We start from the raw sequence: 17,910 nt of genomic DNA, 5'->3' as shown, positions 1-17,910 counted from the left end.
TGGGCGGATCACCTGAGGTCGGAAGTTCGAGACCAGCCTGACCAACATGGAGAAACCCTGTGTCTACTAAAAATACAAAATTAGCCGGGCATGGTGGCGCATGCCTGTAATCCCAGTTACTCGGGAGACTGAGGCTGGAGAATCGCTTGAACCTAGAAGGCAGAGGTTGCAGTGAGCTGAGATCACAACCTTGCACTCCAGCCTGGGCAATAAGGGCAAAACTCCATCTCAAAAAATAAAAAAATAAAAATACAGTTGTAAAGTTGGGATGGGCCATGAATGCAGTAGACAAGAGATGGAAGCAGGGGTGCCTTTCCTCCTTTCTTTAGTGTGTGTGTTGGATTATTAGGTAAAAGCAAATGGTGCCAGGGATGCTGCCCCTGGATGGACCTTGGCAGCAAAATGAACCACGGTCCAGAAGCCCTGACCTGCCCCAAGTCTCCCTGTCTCCTCGGTTCAAACCTAGGGTGCACCATTGCTCACTGAGGAGGATGTGGAAGGTCCCAGGATGGGGTCCCTTACCTTCAGACAGCTGTGTGCTCCCTCCTCTTATCTAAACCTCCGGCAGAAGTAGCACACAAACAGTGAATTTTCAGGCAGAAAGGGGGACGTGAGAGACCTTGGCAATGTGCCAGTACCTGGAAAGCACTTGAGGCTGTCTTCCATTCTTCGTAGAGTTAGAGGCTTCTGGCTGCATGAAGATGCTGTCACTGCTGGTGGCATGATCCATGTTGATGTCGCTGATGAGACCCAGATTCTCAGCCCAGACCCCTACCCAACACCCGTGACACTGCCTGCGGCTGGCACTGTTGTCCCTGCATGAGAATCGGTCCCTCCTAGCTACCGTGTTCTTGCATCTTCGGCTCTCTGTGCCTCGGCCGTTGAACACAGACAAGTGAGGTAATTGGGATCGCTGGTTTCATTTGTTTATACCCTGCCTACTTCAAGGTGGAAAGAGGCCACTCATAATAGAAGCACAGATGCAGTAAGAACAAGGTTTGGTAACAGATGAAGGGGCCAAAAGCCAACAGTATGATGGGGAGGGATTTCTCTTTATGGACAGAGATAAGTACATCAGAGCTGGAAGGAAAGCAGTCCCCCAGCATACAGAGATTTTTCTCTGTTCTTTTTCCCCCCCTGTTTTCACCTCTTCTCTGCTTTCTTTGCCTTTCCCTTTATAAAAATTTCAGACCACACATGTTACAGTTGGAAGGAGTTCAGAGATGGTTTTGTCTGACTCCCCCATTTGGCAAATGAGGTATCCGAGGCCTGGAAGAGGTCTCCAGCTGCCCCAGGGTTCTTGGGCGAGAGCTCAGGTCTCCTGAGGGGCCATCCTGAACCCACAGAGAGAGGGCTTTAGGCTGCTTGACCAGTAGCTCTCTAGCTGCCCTGTATTTTCAGCTGAGCAGCCCATAGGGACGGAGATGGCATGAGGCTCTGACCCTGGAGCCCTGTCCAGGGAGCACCCTGGAGCCGCAGGGACTGCCAGAGCTTGGGGGCCTCCAGGCTCATGCGGGGCTCCTCTCTCTGGCCCCATCCAGCCACTCTGCATTTCCTGTTCCTACTGCCACCCTGGTGGCTTTTTTCGTAGGCCCCACAGCTATTTTTCTGGCCTCCATGGTCCTCAGAGGTGAATGGCAGCTCTGTGTGCCACTGCCACTGCCAGACCCAAGGTGGTGTTCTTCCTGTAGCCCACCCATAGTCAGCCATCTCCCCCCAGGTCCCTCCCAGGCCAGGGGCTGAAGCCTGCTGGGCACAGACAGGTTGGGGTGAGCTCCACACCCCATCAGCAACTGTATCAGAATGAACCTCACCTTCGGTCACCCCGGCTGTGCTTCCAAGACCATTAGTCCCACGCATTTCCCTTCTCCTGAGCCTTTCTCTGGGGCTCCGTGTGCAGCAGGCCTGAGTAGGAAAGTCAAGGCCCCTTCCCAGCTGTATGACCTGGGGCCGGTTTCCGCGGCTCTGTGTGTCTGTCCTCTCATCTGTAAAGTGGGGCGATCACAGTGCCACCTCATGGGTTGTCCTGAGGATTAAGTGGGTGAGTTGATCTGAAGCACTCTCAGCAGTGTCTGGCAGTGGCAGTCACTACATATCCACTAGGATCTCTGTGTTCAAATGGTGTGCGTGGGGGTGTGTCTTGTAGGAGACTGTCAGTAAGTGGGTTTGTTACAGGAAGACATCTAGCCTCTGTTTGCGTCAGTTTCCTCATCTGTAAACTGAGAATAAAAATTCTGCCCTCCTCACGGTGTTATTACGTGTATCTTCACATGAAGCCCGTAGAACGGCCCTTAGCATGTAGGGTTAAATAAATGTTTGCTGCCATTGTTTTGGTTGTAATTCATTAATTACTCAGCTATCGTTAGAAATCTGATCTTGTGTGCATGAGGCTTTGTTGCTCATAGGTATTCCATGGATGCAAATACATTTAAAGGTGGAGTTATAGTTAAAACTTTGCATCTAAGACCTAAGTACAAAAGGATATTTTGTTGAAGGAATGAAAGTTTAACTCCAGGGCAGAATCCGAGCCCTAGACTCTTGCCAAAATTCATTCAGAAACGTGTGGATTTAAAACATTTTTTATTCTGGGCTGGGCATGGTGGTGCATATGCCTGTGATCCCAGCACTTTGGGAGGCCAAGGTGGGAGGATTGCTTGAGCCCGGGAGGTCCAGGCTTCAGGCAGCTGTGAGCCAGATCCACAGAGCCAGACCTTCTCTCTAAAAACAAAAAACAAAACCCCCAACATTTTTTATTTGGATACAGTACTGTATTAGTTTCAGTATTGTATTCGATATTGCTATTGTATCAAGTTACCACACATTTAGTGGCTTAAAACAAGACGAATTTGTTCTCTTACAGTTCTGGAGGACAAAAGTCTGAAGTCAAGGTGTGGGCAGGGCTGGCTCCCTCTGGAGGCTCCCAGAGAGAACCCATTCCCTTGCCTTGTCCCCCTTCTAGAGGCGACTGCACCCCTTGGCTCTCAGCCCCTTCCTCACATCACCCTGACCCTGCTTCGTCCTTGCTGCTCCTTCTCTGATTTTCTCCCTCCTGCCTTCTTCTTATAAGGACCTTGTGGTAACCTGTGGGGTTCCCTGGATCATCCAGGACCATCTCCCCATCTCCAGACCCTTCACTGCATCCCATGTGTGAAGTTCCTTTTGTCATAGAAGGTGACATGCATGGGTTCTGAAGATTAGAACATGGGCATCCTTGGGTGGGGAGGGCATTATTCAGCCTCCACAGACACTGACGGTGCACCTTGACGATGTCTCTTCCAGATTGTCCCTGAAAACATAAATATTCCTGCAATGGGTAAAACTCTTCTGTTCCTTGGTCAGTGTAAGATTTTCATTCTCTCGGTTTGATCAGGAGAGTTCTAAATCATGCCTGTTGTCCTGGTATAATTGCCTTATTTAATTCATTAAAAAATAAAAATTGTATGTTAATATGGTGTACAACATGACATTTTGATATATGTATACATTGTAGAATGGCTAAACCAACTTAATTAACATATGCATTACTTCACATATCACTTCTTTGTGATGAGAACACTTAAAATCTATTCTCTCACAATTTTCAAGAATACCGTGTATTACTATACACTAGAGTCACCACGATGTACAATAGATCTCTTGAGCTCTGGTATAATGATCTTAAAAGTTGTCATGATTGTAATTAATGATAATTAAAATGATCAAAAGCATCCTCCCCCTTTCCCTTTCAAAAGTGTTCCAGGTCTGGGCAATAAGTAGAGGGTCATGAATATTCAAAGTGGGGAAACTAAGAGGCCCTCCTTCTGCAGGGCTTGGTGGGAGAGCCCCCGCGGAGGGAGGGGATGAAAGTGTGTTTCCTCACAGAAGCTCTCAGATGGCTGAAGCCTCTGCAGACGTTCTCTCTGTAAAGTTAAGTCGCTCTGCTGGATCATCCCTTGGGCCCTGGACCCTCAGCCTCACCCACAGCAGCTGGTACACCTTGGACTTCCATGCTGGAGGACTTTCCAGAAAAGGGTCCTGCTGCTCACACAAAGCCAGCCGAGTGGAGACCTGGGAGCCCTTTTGCCGGCCGCCTTTCTATCGTGCTGTCCTAGAAGAGGCATAGAAAGACTTGCCTTGAGCAGGTCCCTAAACTCCCCTTTAAAATGGGGGCAAATGATGAGTATTTGGCAGAGCTTTGGTGAATACTAGAAAAAGTACAAGTAAAAAGCTAACGAAGTGGACATACGTGGGTGCTAAAAAATAGGTTGTTATTGAGATGTGAGATTTGGGGGAGTCAAGGGGATCAGTAACTTATTATTCTAATGCTGTTCTTATGCTGTTGAGGAAAAAAATATAATTTCAGAGATTGAAGGAATAGTGTGGTAACTTTTGTGCTTCAGCTGCACAAGAAGAAACTAACTTCTGGGTCTCTTCGCTGGGGCCCTTGGGGATAGACTCTAAAGTCAGATTCCCCTGTAGTGTTTCAGGAAACCCAAGATGCAGGTGCGCTTTCCTGGACCGAGAGAAAACCAAGGGAAACAGTGGCTTGGCCTTGGGATTCTCTGCTGTCCCTGCTGCACTCTCCCCAGCTGCTGCCTGGAGTTGCTCTCCTGACCTCTTTCCGCTCTTTCTCACCTCTTTCCGCTCCTCCTCTGCACACAAGGATGGCACAGGCTTCCGCAGAGCCCTGGGTGTCAGCCCTTGCGATGTGTGCCTTTCCCCTCGAGTTGGGTCCATTCCCAGTGAGGCCCCACCAGAGAAACTCTCATTCCGTCAGTCTGCCGGTCAGGCACACGCAGGGACTGGTTTTGTTTGCCCAAGGCTGGATTGCAGTCACACAGTTGTTGAGACCAGTGTTCCTCTTTGGATACACTTTTCTTGTCAGAGAGCACCTTTATTAACTTTCAAAGCAGAGTTACCATTTCCCAAGATGAATTCATTCCAGACAGAGTGTCACGGAAACAATAACTGTCTGGGATCTCCTTTTCAAGGGCAGCGGAGGGGAGAGCTGGGGCAGCTTTCGGGATTACAGAGACCAAGAATTGGTTCATTTTATGGCAAGTGTCGAATGGAGATCATACTCCCTTAAATATTTGAGGGCATGGCTGGCACACATTGCCTTCAAGGCTGCTAGATCTAAGATCTTGGATTCTACACCAGCTTGCTCTGCTCTCAGAGATGTCAGCCGACAGTGGAGATAGGCCATGGAGAAGTCTGCACAGCTGGCCTCCACCAAAGCCTCCTTTCCCTGCTCATGCACCCCACTCCTTGCATCAAGAGGAATAGTCTGATTCCCCTCCCCTTGCTTCCAGCCTGGCCTTAGCAACATGCTTGGCTGATGGAAAGCAGTGGCATTAATACCTTCTGCACTGCCTAGATTCATTGGAATGCTTGCTCTTGGGAGCTCTGTCTCAGAGCCCAGAGGCCTCCTGGTGCAGGGTATCTGGGCAGCAGCCCCAGCTGAGCTCCCAGCCAGGCATGTGAATGAGCCAGCCCAGCTCTGTGGAGACATGAGATGGCTGAAGCCCCAGCTGACCTGTGTCTGCCTCCACATGAGAGATCCCAACAGAGAAATGCCTGGGTGAGCCCAGTCCACCCACAAAGCCACGAGAGGCACACAAGCTGCCCCCTGGGTTGTTATGCAGCAGCAGATGGCGAGAACGAACAGCGATGGGGCAGGCAGGTGCTGTTGTCTGTCAGTTTACAGAATGCACCACAGCTCTACCTCACTGGTGGTTCCATTTCCAGACATGACACAGTCCAGAGGGGTGGGCCTCCTGACTCAGTGGTCTCAGGCAACTTGAGAAACCTCCAGGTGTCTGAAACCACAGGCTGAATTTTGGAAGGGCTGACTTGGCTTCTTAGCTACCTCAGTCCCGTCGGCTGTTTTGATTCATTAGGCTTTTCTGAGCTCTAGTAATGAAGAAGGATTGCCAGGTAGCACTTGGCTCAGGGGAAGGAGATTTGTAACCTGATGGCCGCAGATACTAAGTAAAGAACTGGCTCAAGAAGGCTGGGAGGCTTGAGAAAATGATATGCTGACAATACAATCTTTTTTCCTGTTTTTTTTTTTTTTTTTTCCAGCTTTACCCTAGATGCCTTACCTATTAGTAGATACTCTATAAATATCACTTACAGTAATTAAGTAATAGAGATTGCAAACATTTAAACAGTGTAATGATAGCCTCTGCATGCATAATATTTGCACACAGTATCCGCAGCATTTCAGGGGAGAAAACAAATTAATCTGTTGGCTTTAAGCATTTAACAAATCACATAATACATACGTGGATTAGTTGACTCCATTAATGCTTGAGTTGAAAACCTCAGCTCCCACCTCTTTAAATGCTTACAAGCGAAAGCTGCACATAACTTAAAAGGGAAATTGACCCTGTAGTGACTGAAGTAAATCTTGAAAGGTGATCATTCAAGACACGGCAGCTGAGTGTCAAGGAAAAGAACAGAAAAAGAACAGATGAGTATGTAGAATTACGCAGGGCCCATCAGGAAGGGAATGTTCTCGTTTGCTGTGAGCTGGTCCCATGGAAGGGAGTGACAGCTGTCAGTCACATCCACCCGGCCACAGGAGAGGGACATTTGCAGGAGATGAGCTCAGCTCCCTTCTGTTAGGGTCTGAAGCTCCCTGTCATGTGTGGTGGGTCCCGTTACTCACTCCAGCCACTTCAGAATATGGGGCGTGGCTCCTGGTTTCTCCTTTTTTTCCTGGGGCCAGAATGTGGGGCCTTCTGACTGAGGCCCGTCTGCCTTCCCTCCACGCTAAGGGCCTTGCTGGCATTAACTGAGGTCATATGACTGTCCAGTGAGTTCTGACAATGGACTCTTGTTCTGGGTGTCATATTAGTAGGCAATCTAAATTTGTGATTCGAGCTGGGAGATGCACTGGGAATTCAGGATGGTAAGCCAGACTTGTGGGAGAGCATGTCTTCGTAAAGCAAAGCTGTCCAGATGAAAGCCTCATGGCAAGAGGCTTGCTCTCTGTGCCCAATCTCTGTGATTTCGCTGCTCCCGCACACAGCAGGAAGCCCCAGCCATCCCTCTGCCTTGGGCTCTCCTTGGAGGATTTCACCCGTTCACAGTCTTAAAGGGACAGAGAACTTCTCAGAGCTTGGGTTTTACTCTTGGCTTGGGCACTACGTTGACTATAAGATCTCAGGACAGTCTCAAAAGTTTTCTGTTCTCAGTTTCATCAGTTGGAAAATAAGAAGTTTTTACTAGATAATTTCTAGCTTCTTCCAACCCTGGTATCCTTTTTTTGTTTTGTTTTGCCTTGTTTTTTAGATTGTGAGAACATCTACTAATATGTAATTAATTGGTAATATAAGCTGCAGATTTATTTATTTATCTTTATTAAGGCATAATAGACTAATACAAATTATATATATTTACACTGTACAGTGTGATGTTTTCAGATATGCATATATTGTTGAAAGGATTAAGTCAAGCCAATTAATATATCTGTCACCTCACATATTTACCAATTTTTTTTGCTGGTGGGAACTTTTAGAATCTACTCTCTTCTTAACATTTCATAAAAAAGCAGTAAGCTGGTGAGGTGATGGATTAATTATCTTGTTTTAATCTTTCTACAATGTATAGGTAGATCAAACATCACATTGTTATACCCCATAAATATACACATTTATTATTTGTCTGTTAAAAACAAATAAATTTGTAATAAAAGATCTACTCTCAGCAATTTTCAAGTATATGGTACAGTATTATTAACTATAGTTGCCTTGCTGTATAATAGATCCCCAGAATTTATTCACTGTGTGTAACTGCAAGTGTGTACCCTTTGACAACATCCCCTAGACCCGATCCCCCAGCGCCTGGTAAACATCCTACTGTCTGCTTCCATGAGTTCAACATTTTTAGATTCCACATATAAGTTTCTCTGGCCATGGCCAGAGAAAATGCTCTGATATTTTATGCTTCTATCAGCATTTCCCATTTCATCCATCCTCTCATTCACCTTTCCTTTTGTTTAGCTTGGTGAGTTTAGGAGGGATATCATCCCCCTCGCCTTTGCATCTATCCCTTCTGCTTCTTTCTTCAGACCACATTCATCGTTCCTCCCTCTCCCTGTGGGTCAGATTATTCCCTTGTAGGGTTTTTCCTTGGGTTTTCTTGAGCTTCTCCTTCCTTCTTCGTGAACCAGTCCCCAAGCAGAAGGAACTAAGTTTTGACAATTTCCTAATCCCAAGAGATTGCACCATGTACTCTAATGCTCTCTGAACAGGTTGCTCTTCATCCTTTATTTTGGAAAATTAGCTTAGGTTTTATTAAATGCTTAAGAGCCTACCATGTGCTTATCTGCATGTAAAACCTTAATAAGCCTTCTGAGAAAGCTGAGAGTATTTGTCTTTTTTGCCCCAGGCACTGTTGAAAAATTTAGTAAGAGTGAACTCTAAAAAGTGCAAGATTCTTCCACCTGTTTTGCCAAAAATTTAATTTACAAAACTTTGGTCTTACTAAGCAAAATGTATTGCGCTTACCTGAACACATCAGAGTTCTCAAAATAGGAGGGTGGCTAAGCAAAGTAAACAGTATAACAAGCCTCAGTGTGATTTCATAACAGGTTTTTCTTCATCTTATGCTGAATTCCAGACTCAGTTTTCTTCAAGTTGTTCTTTCTCAGTCAAACAGGCAAAATAAACGTAGTTGAATGAATGCAGCTCCAGCCTCATTTTAAACTACTCATTTGTTTCAATTTCTTCCACCCCAAAAGTCTCAGCATTTCTAGCGAGTAGGCAAAGTGAGAGACGCCAGTTTCACTTTTTCTTTGCTCTTGTCTCTTCCTTGCTGATAAGCAAGGACCTGTGGTAACAGGAGCCCTCAAGGGGAAGAAAATGATAATCCCGTTGTCTGGAGAATGAGAGGGACTTAATGGTAGTAAACGCTCAAAGTGACCTTGTGACTATATACTGCTCAGGTCACCATAAGTTTGGTGGCTGTGCATGAGGAATGTGTGTTCAATGATGAAAACAAAAATGGAAGTTTTCCTGGAGTCTGTGGCAGGGGCTGGTTGTTGTCTGCATTATACTCATTCCCACAACACCAGTCATTCTGGAAGAAGATAAGCCCAGATACTTAATTTTCTAGCCTCCCTTATAAGTAGGGATGACACGTTTGTCACAGCGACAGATATGTCATGGTTCAAGCCAATTACACATAAGCATAAATCTATTGGATCTCTGAGAATGCTGCCTCTCTCCCAGTAGAGGGACAGATATGGCTGGTGTGGTCTTTTCTTCTTCTTTCTGCCTTGAATGTGAGTGTATTGATCAGAGCTGCAGCAACCTGGCATGATTAAGCTGCTGAACCAACACTAGCAATTGCTTAGATCAAAACTTCTTACTTACGTTGTTGAAAAATAAGCCTTTCTTTTTAAGCCACTGTAATTGAGTTTTTTGTCACTTGGAGCCAAGAGCTTTCCTAACTGATAGATTATCTCCCACATATTTTATTATAAATTAATAAATTCCCACCTTCTGTTCTTCCTCCTGTTGTAGACACAAACATGCTTCTATTCATTTGTTGTGAACACCATTTCTGGAGATGTGTGTGTCTGTCAAGGGTCCACCCAAATATACACAGATTAGAACATGCTTAGAGAAGAGGGTGATTATCTGTGTGGGAAAAGGTTCATCAGGGATGAATCGCATGTTCCCACGGTGAGAAGGCTGGGAGCACTTGCCTCTTTGCTCACACCAGCCCTTCTTCTCCTTCCTGCTCACTGCCTACTACTTTGGAAATTAGGTTCACCCATATAATCGTTATAGTTTGACATGGTTGGACTTGAAAATCTTGGCTTTTTCCTTGTCCCAGACAAGAACCAAACATCCTTGATCCTTTATCTGCCACTCCTGCTAATAAGTTAGCAGAGTTTACATAACCCACAGTCTGGTAGTTTATACTGGGCATCATTAAACACTATTATGCAGCTCTATTTCTTGGCATCAGCACATATTTTTCCAGGTGGAATTTTCCTTCTGTTTGTTAGAGTGGGGAGGTGGAAAAATGTGAAATCCTCTTCTGCATAACGTTCGAAAAAAATGTAGGAAGCTGGTAAAAGTTGCTTTAATAAATGCCCAGTAGTAGCTAACAATGAGAGGGCACTCCTGAAGCGGCAGGTATTGTGCTAAGCATTCGTCATGCATTATCCCATTTAATCATGACAGTATTCCTAGGACATAGGAATTGTTAGTTTTCTCACCTGATAGATGGGAGAAAAGAGGCTATGAAGCATTAGATTGGTCCCTTATTGACTGAGTTAGGGGCCGGTCTGTGCTGTAAACAGCATCTGTGTTGCAAAAGGTACAGTAAGAGGTAGACTACCATCCTTAGTTTAAACTTTCTCAGTTTTTAAGAGGGTCTTGGAGTCTAAAATACCCCAGCAGGGCAGAAATAGACAGCCTGCTGATTAGTGTACTTGAGCTATAAGATTCTCAAATCACTGAATTTTCACCATGGTAGTTTGGAGGCAAGGATTCATTCCTTTGAGTATGTACCCAATAATGGGATTGCCGGGTCAAATGGTAATTCTGCTGTGAGTTCTTTGAGAAATCAGCAAACTGCTTTCCACAATGGCTGGACCAATTTACATTCCTACTAGCAGTGTAAAAGCATTCCCTTTTGGAGGCAAGATTAATTTGTTCCAGTTTTCCTGTGGCCTACATGAGTTAAGTGGTCTATCCAGGTTTAATTGCCAGCCATCACTGAGGCCTCCCGACCTCCATTGCAGCACAGGTTCTACTGCGGGGCTGAGTATTCATTCCTGTTCCTGTTTTCTCACCAAAACCACCCTGGGCTTTGCCTGTGTGGCTATGGTTCTCAAAATGTGGTCTGCAGACTCCAGCAACACTCTGTCCTTTTTGCCATCACACTGATGGTGCCAACACAGTGTGTGCAAAACTGTGGGCGTCTTGGCAGGAACCAAACTGGCAGCAGCGACAGCCTGCGTGGTCTTTGTATCTCTCCACACATGCCCCTTGGAAAACAAATAAGCAAATTGAAATGAGTTTCACTTAAGAATGTCCCGGATGAAGGAGAAAAAATAATCGATGGCATTTCCTCTCAGCCCTGGAGGACAGGTCCTCTTCCAATTTGTGTGAGGGAAGCAGAGGCAGTGCCAAGCATGTCTGTTGCCCCCCTGTGTGCAATGGGCACCCCCAGAAAAAGTTCTCATGGGACCCAGTTGAGAGCAAGACTCTTGCTGTTTGAATGGCGTGACATTTTTACATGCAAGAACAAAGATGTATGCATGCATGTGTCTTTATAGTAGAGTGTCTTTACAGTAGAATTATTTATATTCCTTTGAGTATATACCCAATAATGGGATTGCTGGGTCAAATGGTAATTCTGCTATGAGTTCTTTGAGAAATCAGCAAACTGCTTTCCACAATGGCTGGACCAATTTACATTCCTACTAGCAGTGTACAAGCATTCCCTTTTCTCCACAACCTCACCAGCATCTGTTATTTTTTGACTTTTTAAATAATGGGTAGACTGGATAAAGAAAATGTGGTACATATATACCGTGGAATACTATGCAGCCACAAAAACGAGATTATATTCTTTGCAGCAACATGGATGGAGCTGGAGGTCACTATCCCAAGCAAACGAACGCAGTAACAGAAAACCGAATATGTTTTCATTTACAAGTGAGCTAAACATTGAGTACATATGGACGCAAAGAAGGGAACAACAGACTCTGGTGAGTACTTAAGGGTAGAGGCTGGTAAGAGGGTGAGGATCCAAAAACTGTGGGCACTGTGCTTATTACCTTACTCTTATATTATTATTTTGGTGACAAAATAATCTGTACACCAAACCCCTGCTACATGAAATTTACCTATATAACAAACCTGCACATGTACTCCTGAACCTAAAATAAAAGTTTTAAAAAGGAACAACATACAAAAAAGCTTTGATTACTTGAACTTGAGGATGTGACAGATATTTTCTTGAAAATGAAGGAAATGAGTCTGTTAGTTTAAGGAGGAGAACTATCTTTATTGCCAATGATAAACTTTGAGTTTTGAAGAAAAGACTAGAATTTTGGAAAGCTTTTATCCATCACTGTTAGCTTTATAGCGTCCTAATACATAAAGATTTTTTCTGATGAGATCAGTAATAATGTTAATGAAAGTCATTTTTACAGTATTGTACAATAATGGCATTTTTCATCATTTGTAAGAGCTATATAGTGCAGGGGACCCGTATTTTTTAGATGGCCCATATTACAAAATTATACAAGAGAGGTAACGGATTTTAAGGTACAGAATATGAAAAGTTCCTTGGTTGCTTTCAGATTCCACCTTGCAACTAATCTTTAAGAAACTACCATTTGTTAAGTTTTAAAATAGTATCAAAGAAGAATATCCACAATTATCTGGAAAGGCCTTGAAAATACTTCCCCTTTTACAACCGTATATTTAGATACATGTGAGGTGAGTTTTTTTTCATATATTTGAACCAAAACATGTGCACTTTGCAAAATGCTGGATGCAAAGCTGATGTGAAAATCCCATACTAAGCCAGATATGAAAGAGATTTATAAAAATGTAAAAACAATGCAACTTACCTTGTTAAATTTTTGTTTTGGCAATTGTGATGAATTTATTATTTTATTTTGTATATATGCACACTCAGGCATGCGCGCACACACACACAAGCTCTTTGTGGGACCCTTAAGGATTTTTAAGGGTGTAAGAAAAGTCCTGAGTCCAAGAAGTTTCAAAGTGATTGAGAGAATTGGTGGAGGACCCCACAAGGGTGCCTAGTTCTGTTTTCTCACCAAAACCACGGTAGCTGAGGGGTAGGAATGGATAGACTTCAAAATATTATTTTTGCTATGTCGCCCACGTGGAGTTTTGATTCCTTTGGGCACTAGTATGAGAGGGTCTAAAATTTCTTCTTGGGGTTGTCATTATCTTAGAGAGGTCTCAGTCAATTTAGACATTTATTTTGCCAAGGTTAAGGACCATGGCCTGTGACAACCTCAGGAGGTCCTGAGAACACGTGCCCAAGGTGGCTGAGTTACAGCATGGTTTTATACACGTTAGGGAGATAGTAGTTACAGGCAAAGACATAAATCAATATGTGTAGGTGTACATTGGTTCACTCCAGAGAGGCAGGACATCTTGAAGCAGAGGCTTCCAGGTCATAGGCAAATTCAAAGATTTCCTGATTGACAATTTGTTAAAAGAGTTAAGCTGGAGCTTAAGAGTCTTAGTCCCTTCTTATGCTGCTATAAGGACATTCTCAAGACTGGCTAATTTATAAAGGAAAGAGGTTTGATTTACTCACAGTTTTGCATGGCTAGGGAGGTCTCAGGAAACTTCCAATCACAGCAGAATGGGAAGCAAATACTCCTTCTTCACATATTGGCAGGAAAGATAAGTGCCAGGCAAAAGAGGGAAAAGCCCCTTATAAAACCATCAGATCTTGTGAGAACTCACTCACTATCATAAGAAGAGCAGCCATGTGTTGGAGTCAAAGAACCACCATGATTCAATTCTTCCCACTGGGTCCCTCCCTTGACAGGTGGGGATTATGGGAACTACAATTTAAGATGAAATTTGGGTGCGGACACAGCCAAACCATATCATTCTGACCAGGGGCTGCCCCTGGTTCCTCCCAAATCTCACATCCTCACATTTCAAAACACAATCATGCCTTCCCAACAGTCCCCCAAAGTCTTAACTCATTCCAGCATTAATCCAAAAGTCCAAGTCCAAAGTCTCATCTGAGACAAAGCAAGTTATTTCTGCCTACTAGCCAGTAAAATTAAAAACAAGTTAGTTACTTCCTAGATATAATGGGGGTACAGGCATTGGATAAATGCTCCCATTCCAAATGGGAGAAATTGGCCAAAACAAAGGGGCTACAGGCCCCATGCAAGTCCAAAATCCAATATGGAAGTCATTAAACCTTAGAGTTCCAAAATGATCTCCTTTGATGCCATGTCTCATATCCAGGTCACACTGATACAGGAGGTGGGCTCTGATGGCCTTGGGCAGCTCTGCCTCTGTGGCTTTGCAGGGTACAGCCCCCTTCCTGGCTGCTTTCACAGGCTGGCATTGAGTGTCTGCAGTTTTTCCAGATGCATGGTGCAAGCTGTCGGTGGATCTACCATTCTGGGGTGTGGAGGACGGTGGCCCTCTCCTCACGACTACACTAGGCAGTGCCCCGGTGGGGATTCTGTTGGGGGGGCTCTAACAGGGGCTCTAACAGTGGGGACTCTGTATGGGGGGGCTCATACTGCCCTAGAAGAGGTTCTTTCCCTTCCATACTGCCCTAGAAGAGGTTCTCTATAAGGGCTCTGCCACTGCAGCAAACTTTTGCCTGGACATCCAAGTGTTTCCATACATCCTCTGAAATCTAGGTGGAGGTTCCTAAACCTCAATTCTTGACTTCTGTGCACCCACAGGCCCAAGACCACATGTAAGCTGCCAAGGCTTGGGGCTTGAACCCTCTGAAGCAACAGCTTGAGCTGTACCTTGGCCCCTTTTAGCCACGACTGGAGCTGAAGCAGCTGGGATGCAGGGTACCATGTCCTGAGACTGCATAGAGTAAGGGGGCTCCGGTCCCAGACCACAAAACCATTTTTCTCTCCTAGGCCTCCAGGCCTGTGATGGGAGGGGCTGCTGTGAAGGTCTCTGACATGCCCTGGAGGCATTTCCCCTGTTGTCTTGGTGATTAACATTTGGCTCCTCATTACTTATGCAAATTTCTGCAGCTGGCTTGAATTTCTTCCCAGAAAATGGGTTTTTCTTTTCTATCACATCATCAGGCTGCAAATTTTCCAAACTTTTATGCTCTGTTCCATGCTTTGCTGCTTAGAAATTTATTTTGCCAGATAACCTGAATCATCTCTCTCAAGTTCAAAGTTCCACGGATCCCTAGGGAAGGGGCAAAATGCACCAGTCTCTTTGGCAAACCTTTTCTCCATTTCCCAAGAAGTTTCTCACCTCCATCTGAAACCACCTCAGCCTGGATTTCATTGTCCACATCACTATTAGCATTTTGGTCAAAGCCATTCAACAAGTCTCTAGGAAGTTACAAACTTTCCCACATCTTTCTGTGTTCTTCTGAGCCCTTCATACTGTTTTAACCTCTGCCTGTTACCCATTTCCAAAGTTGCTTCCACACTTTGGGGTATCTTTATAGCTGCACCCCACTACCTGGTACCAATTTACTGTATTAGTCCATTCTCACACTTTTATAAAGAACTGCTCAAGACTAGGTAATTTATAAATGAAAGAGGTTTAATTGACTCAGTTCCACATGGCTGGGGAGGCCTCAGGAAGCTTACAATCATAGTGAAAGGGGAGGCAAACGTGTCCTTATTCGCATGATGGCAGGAAGGAGAAGTGCCAAGTAAAGGGAGGAAAAGCCCCTTATAAAACCATCAGATCTCATGAGAACTCACTTACATCACAAGAATAGCAGCATGGGGGTGACTGCCCCCATGATTCAATTATCTCCCACTGGGTCCCTCCCATGACATGTGGGGATTTATGGGAAGTAGAATTCAAGATGAGATTTGGGTGGGGACACAGCCACATCATATCATAAGGCAAGATTCTTGACATGTAGATGAAGCATTCAGGTAGCAAGCTTGAGAATACATTAGGAATGTCTCTGATCTAACCCTAAAAGATGTCAGACTCTCTACAAAAGACGTAGTAAGAGAAGGAGATTATCTACAGCATGCAAATTTCCCTCACAAGAGTCAAGTTTACAGAGCTAAATGTCAAAGAAATAGATTTGGGGGTAAAACGCTTTTATTTTCTTCAGTGTCTGTTATCTGTCATGTGATGCTCTACAAGAGTCAGGTTGGAATTTCGTGTCTTATTGCTACAAAGAATCTGTTCTGTGTGTCTTAAGGTCTCTATTTGAATTATAATGCTGATCAGTTTTGTCTAAACGCCAAACGGAGGAGGGTATGTACAATAAGGGATGTCTGACTCCCCCACCTCCCATTATGGCCTGAGCTAGTTTTTCAGGTTTCTTTGGGGTCCCTTTGGCCAAGAGGGGGGTCCATTCAGTTGCTTGGGGACCATTCAGTTGGTTAGACTTCTATTTTTCGTTCGTAGGGTCCAAACCCTCTCCACAGGATATGTCAATTAGCCAAGAACACAAACACACATGTTGAGCCCTGGTTCTCTTTGTCCTTGAGTTAATGTGGTGGACCCCAGCAGATTTATTTATGTGGGGGAACATCAGAACCACCAGCAGAATTGGTGGAGTCAAAATGCTCATGTCCAGGTTTTACTGCTGGAGAATTCTGACTCAGAAGGTCTGGAATTTGTTAGTGCCTTTTCTTCATCAGTAAAATGGGGATAAGAGAGCCAGTTGTGGGTATCTCTTTTCTACTCTGGTTCAGTAATTTTCCATTCTTAGCTTCAAATATTCTATAGCAGGAGTATTTACACCACAGAAACTGGCAAATGCTAGGAATAAGGGACTTGGGGTTTTTAGAGCGAATTATTAAGTATTTACCAGCTCGTCACCACAGCTTAGGTCTTATTATATTGCAGAGAAATTAAAATAATGAACTTTAAGCAATGCTTTTCAATAGATTAACTGCTCAGCAAAATCTAGATGCTGTTATTATGGTTACTATTTTGCAGATGCATAGGTAATTTTGATCTATACCAACATTTGAGACTCATTATTTTGGTAGAAAAGGATCTGTTAGTTTTTGTCAAGAGAATGTAATTCCTCAATAATTGAAACACAATGCTGAGGCATCCTGATACCAGCTTTATTCACAGTCCTGGACTTCTGGAATGTGGGGAGTCACATCCAAATGGTACTGGCATATCTAGACTCAACTAGCTTTTCTTCTGGACAAAGGGTTCCTCTTTCTACTCAAGAAAGGACTCCCAGCCTGCAGGAGCCCAAGGACCATTTTGGCTTTGCCTTGCCACCAGGTTATTATAATCACGGTAAGGCCATGAAAAGGACCTAGGAATTCATCCAACCCATTCTCCATAGGACAATGCCATTTTTTCCCCAGGGTTAATCCACTTTCAGAAATAGCTCAAGCAGGGAAGCTCCCACTACTTTCTTTTGGAGGCAATTGTAATATCCTCAGAGTTGCAGCATTGCAAATCTTGGCTTGAAATCAGCCTAGATATTTTCTTCCCATTTTGCTTCTTGAGTCAGAAGAATTGGTCTTTTGAAAATGTTCAAGTCTCTGAACTTTGCACATAGTATTACAATTAACAGGGCTTCACTTTGCTTTTTAATGGCAAATTGAAGTTTTCTGGGATTCATACTTTGACGTGGTTGGCTCCAGAGTCTGAAGACATTCTTCTTAGCTTGTAGAGTCACAGGGCCATAGAGCCCCAGACACTCCTAGGTTTTATCTAGGCCAGAACTTTGCCTCCAAGCACAAAAGGCTTCTGAGACAAATGGTTATCTTATCCATCAGACTTCCCTAGGAACCAGTGCAGAAATTTGTTAAGTGGTTTGTTGCCAAGGTTTACAAACTTGTTTAAGTTTTACTTATGACTGATCTTAGGTAGATTTGATTTAAAGCCTTTTGATTGAGTTAAATCAATTTTCATTTAAGAGGAAGAAGGAATAGAAGGAGGGGGAAGAGGAAGAGTGAGACGAAGAAGAAGGAAAGCACACCATACATTTAAATATAGTGCGTATTTGATTACATTTTTCAGATTAATTTTGCACTTAAATGAGGAAGCAGAATATTAATTTGGTTTATGAGTGCATGGTTACTAATTGAAGTGCATACTTGTCAAGTCATTATAAGGAGAAATGTTTCTAATTAAACATATTAATCATAAATTTAGAGGGGATATTTTTGCACACTGTGCTATAAGCATACAAGAAGGAGAGCCACTGTCACATTTAAACAATACACATTTAAATTATTTT

The 17,910-nt window shown here is 44.0% G+C and overlaps 1 long non-coding RNA gene across 1 annotated transcript in view; it reads left to right on the top strand.

Moving 5' to 3' along the window:
- Positions 1-17,910, top strand: part of LOC116459922 (uncharacterized) — a 175,473-nt gene that overhangs the window by 99,909 nt on the left and 57,654 nt on the right. The window contains exon 2 of the long non-coding RNA XR_009211368.1: positions 11,585-11,716. This is a non-coding gene — a long non-coding RNA (uncharacterized LOC116459922). The remainder of the gene's footprint in view (positions 1-11,584; positions 11,717-17,910) is intronic.

This window comes from Hylobates moloch, unplaced genomic scaffold (assembly GCF_009828535.3).
Source record: "Hylobates moloch isolate HMO894 unplaced genomic scaffold, HMol_V3 SCAFFOLD_20, whole genome shotgun sequence".
Classification (NCBI taxonomy): Eukaryota; Metazoa; Chordata; class Mammalia; order Primates; family Hylobatidae; genus Hylobates; species Hylobates moloch.
Note: the sequence above shows the minus strand (reverse complement) of the source record. Positions and strands in the feature narration are given on the sequence as shown.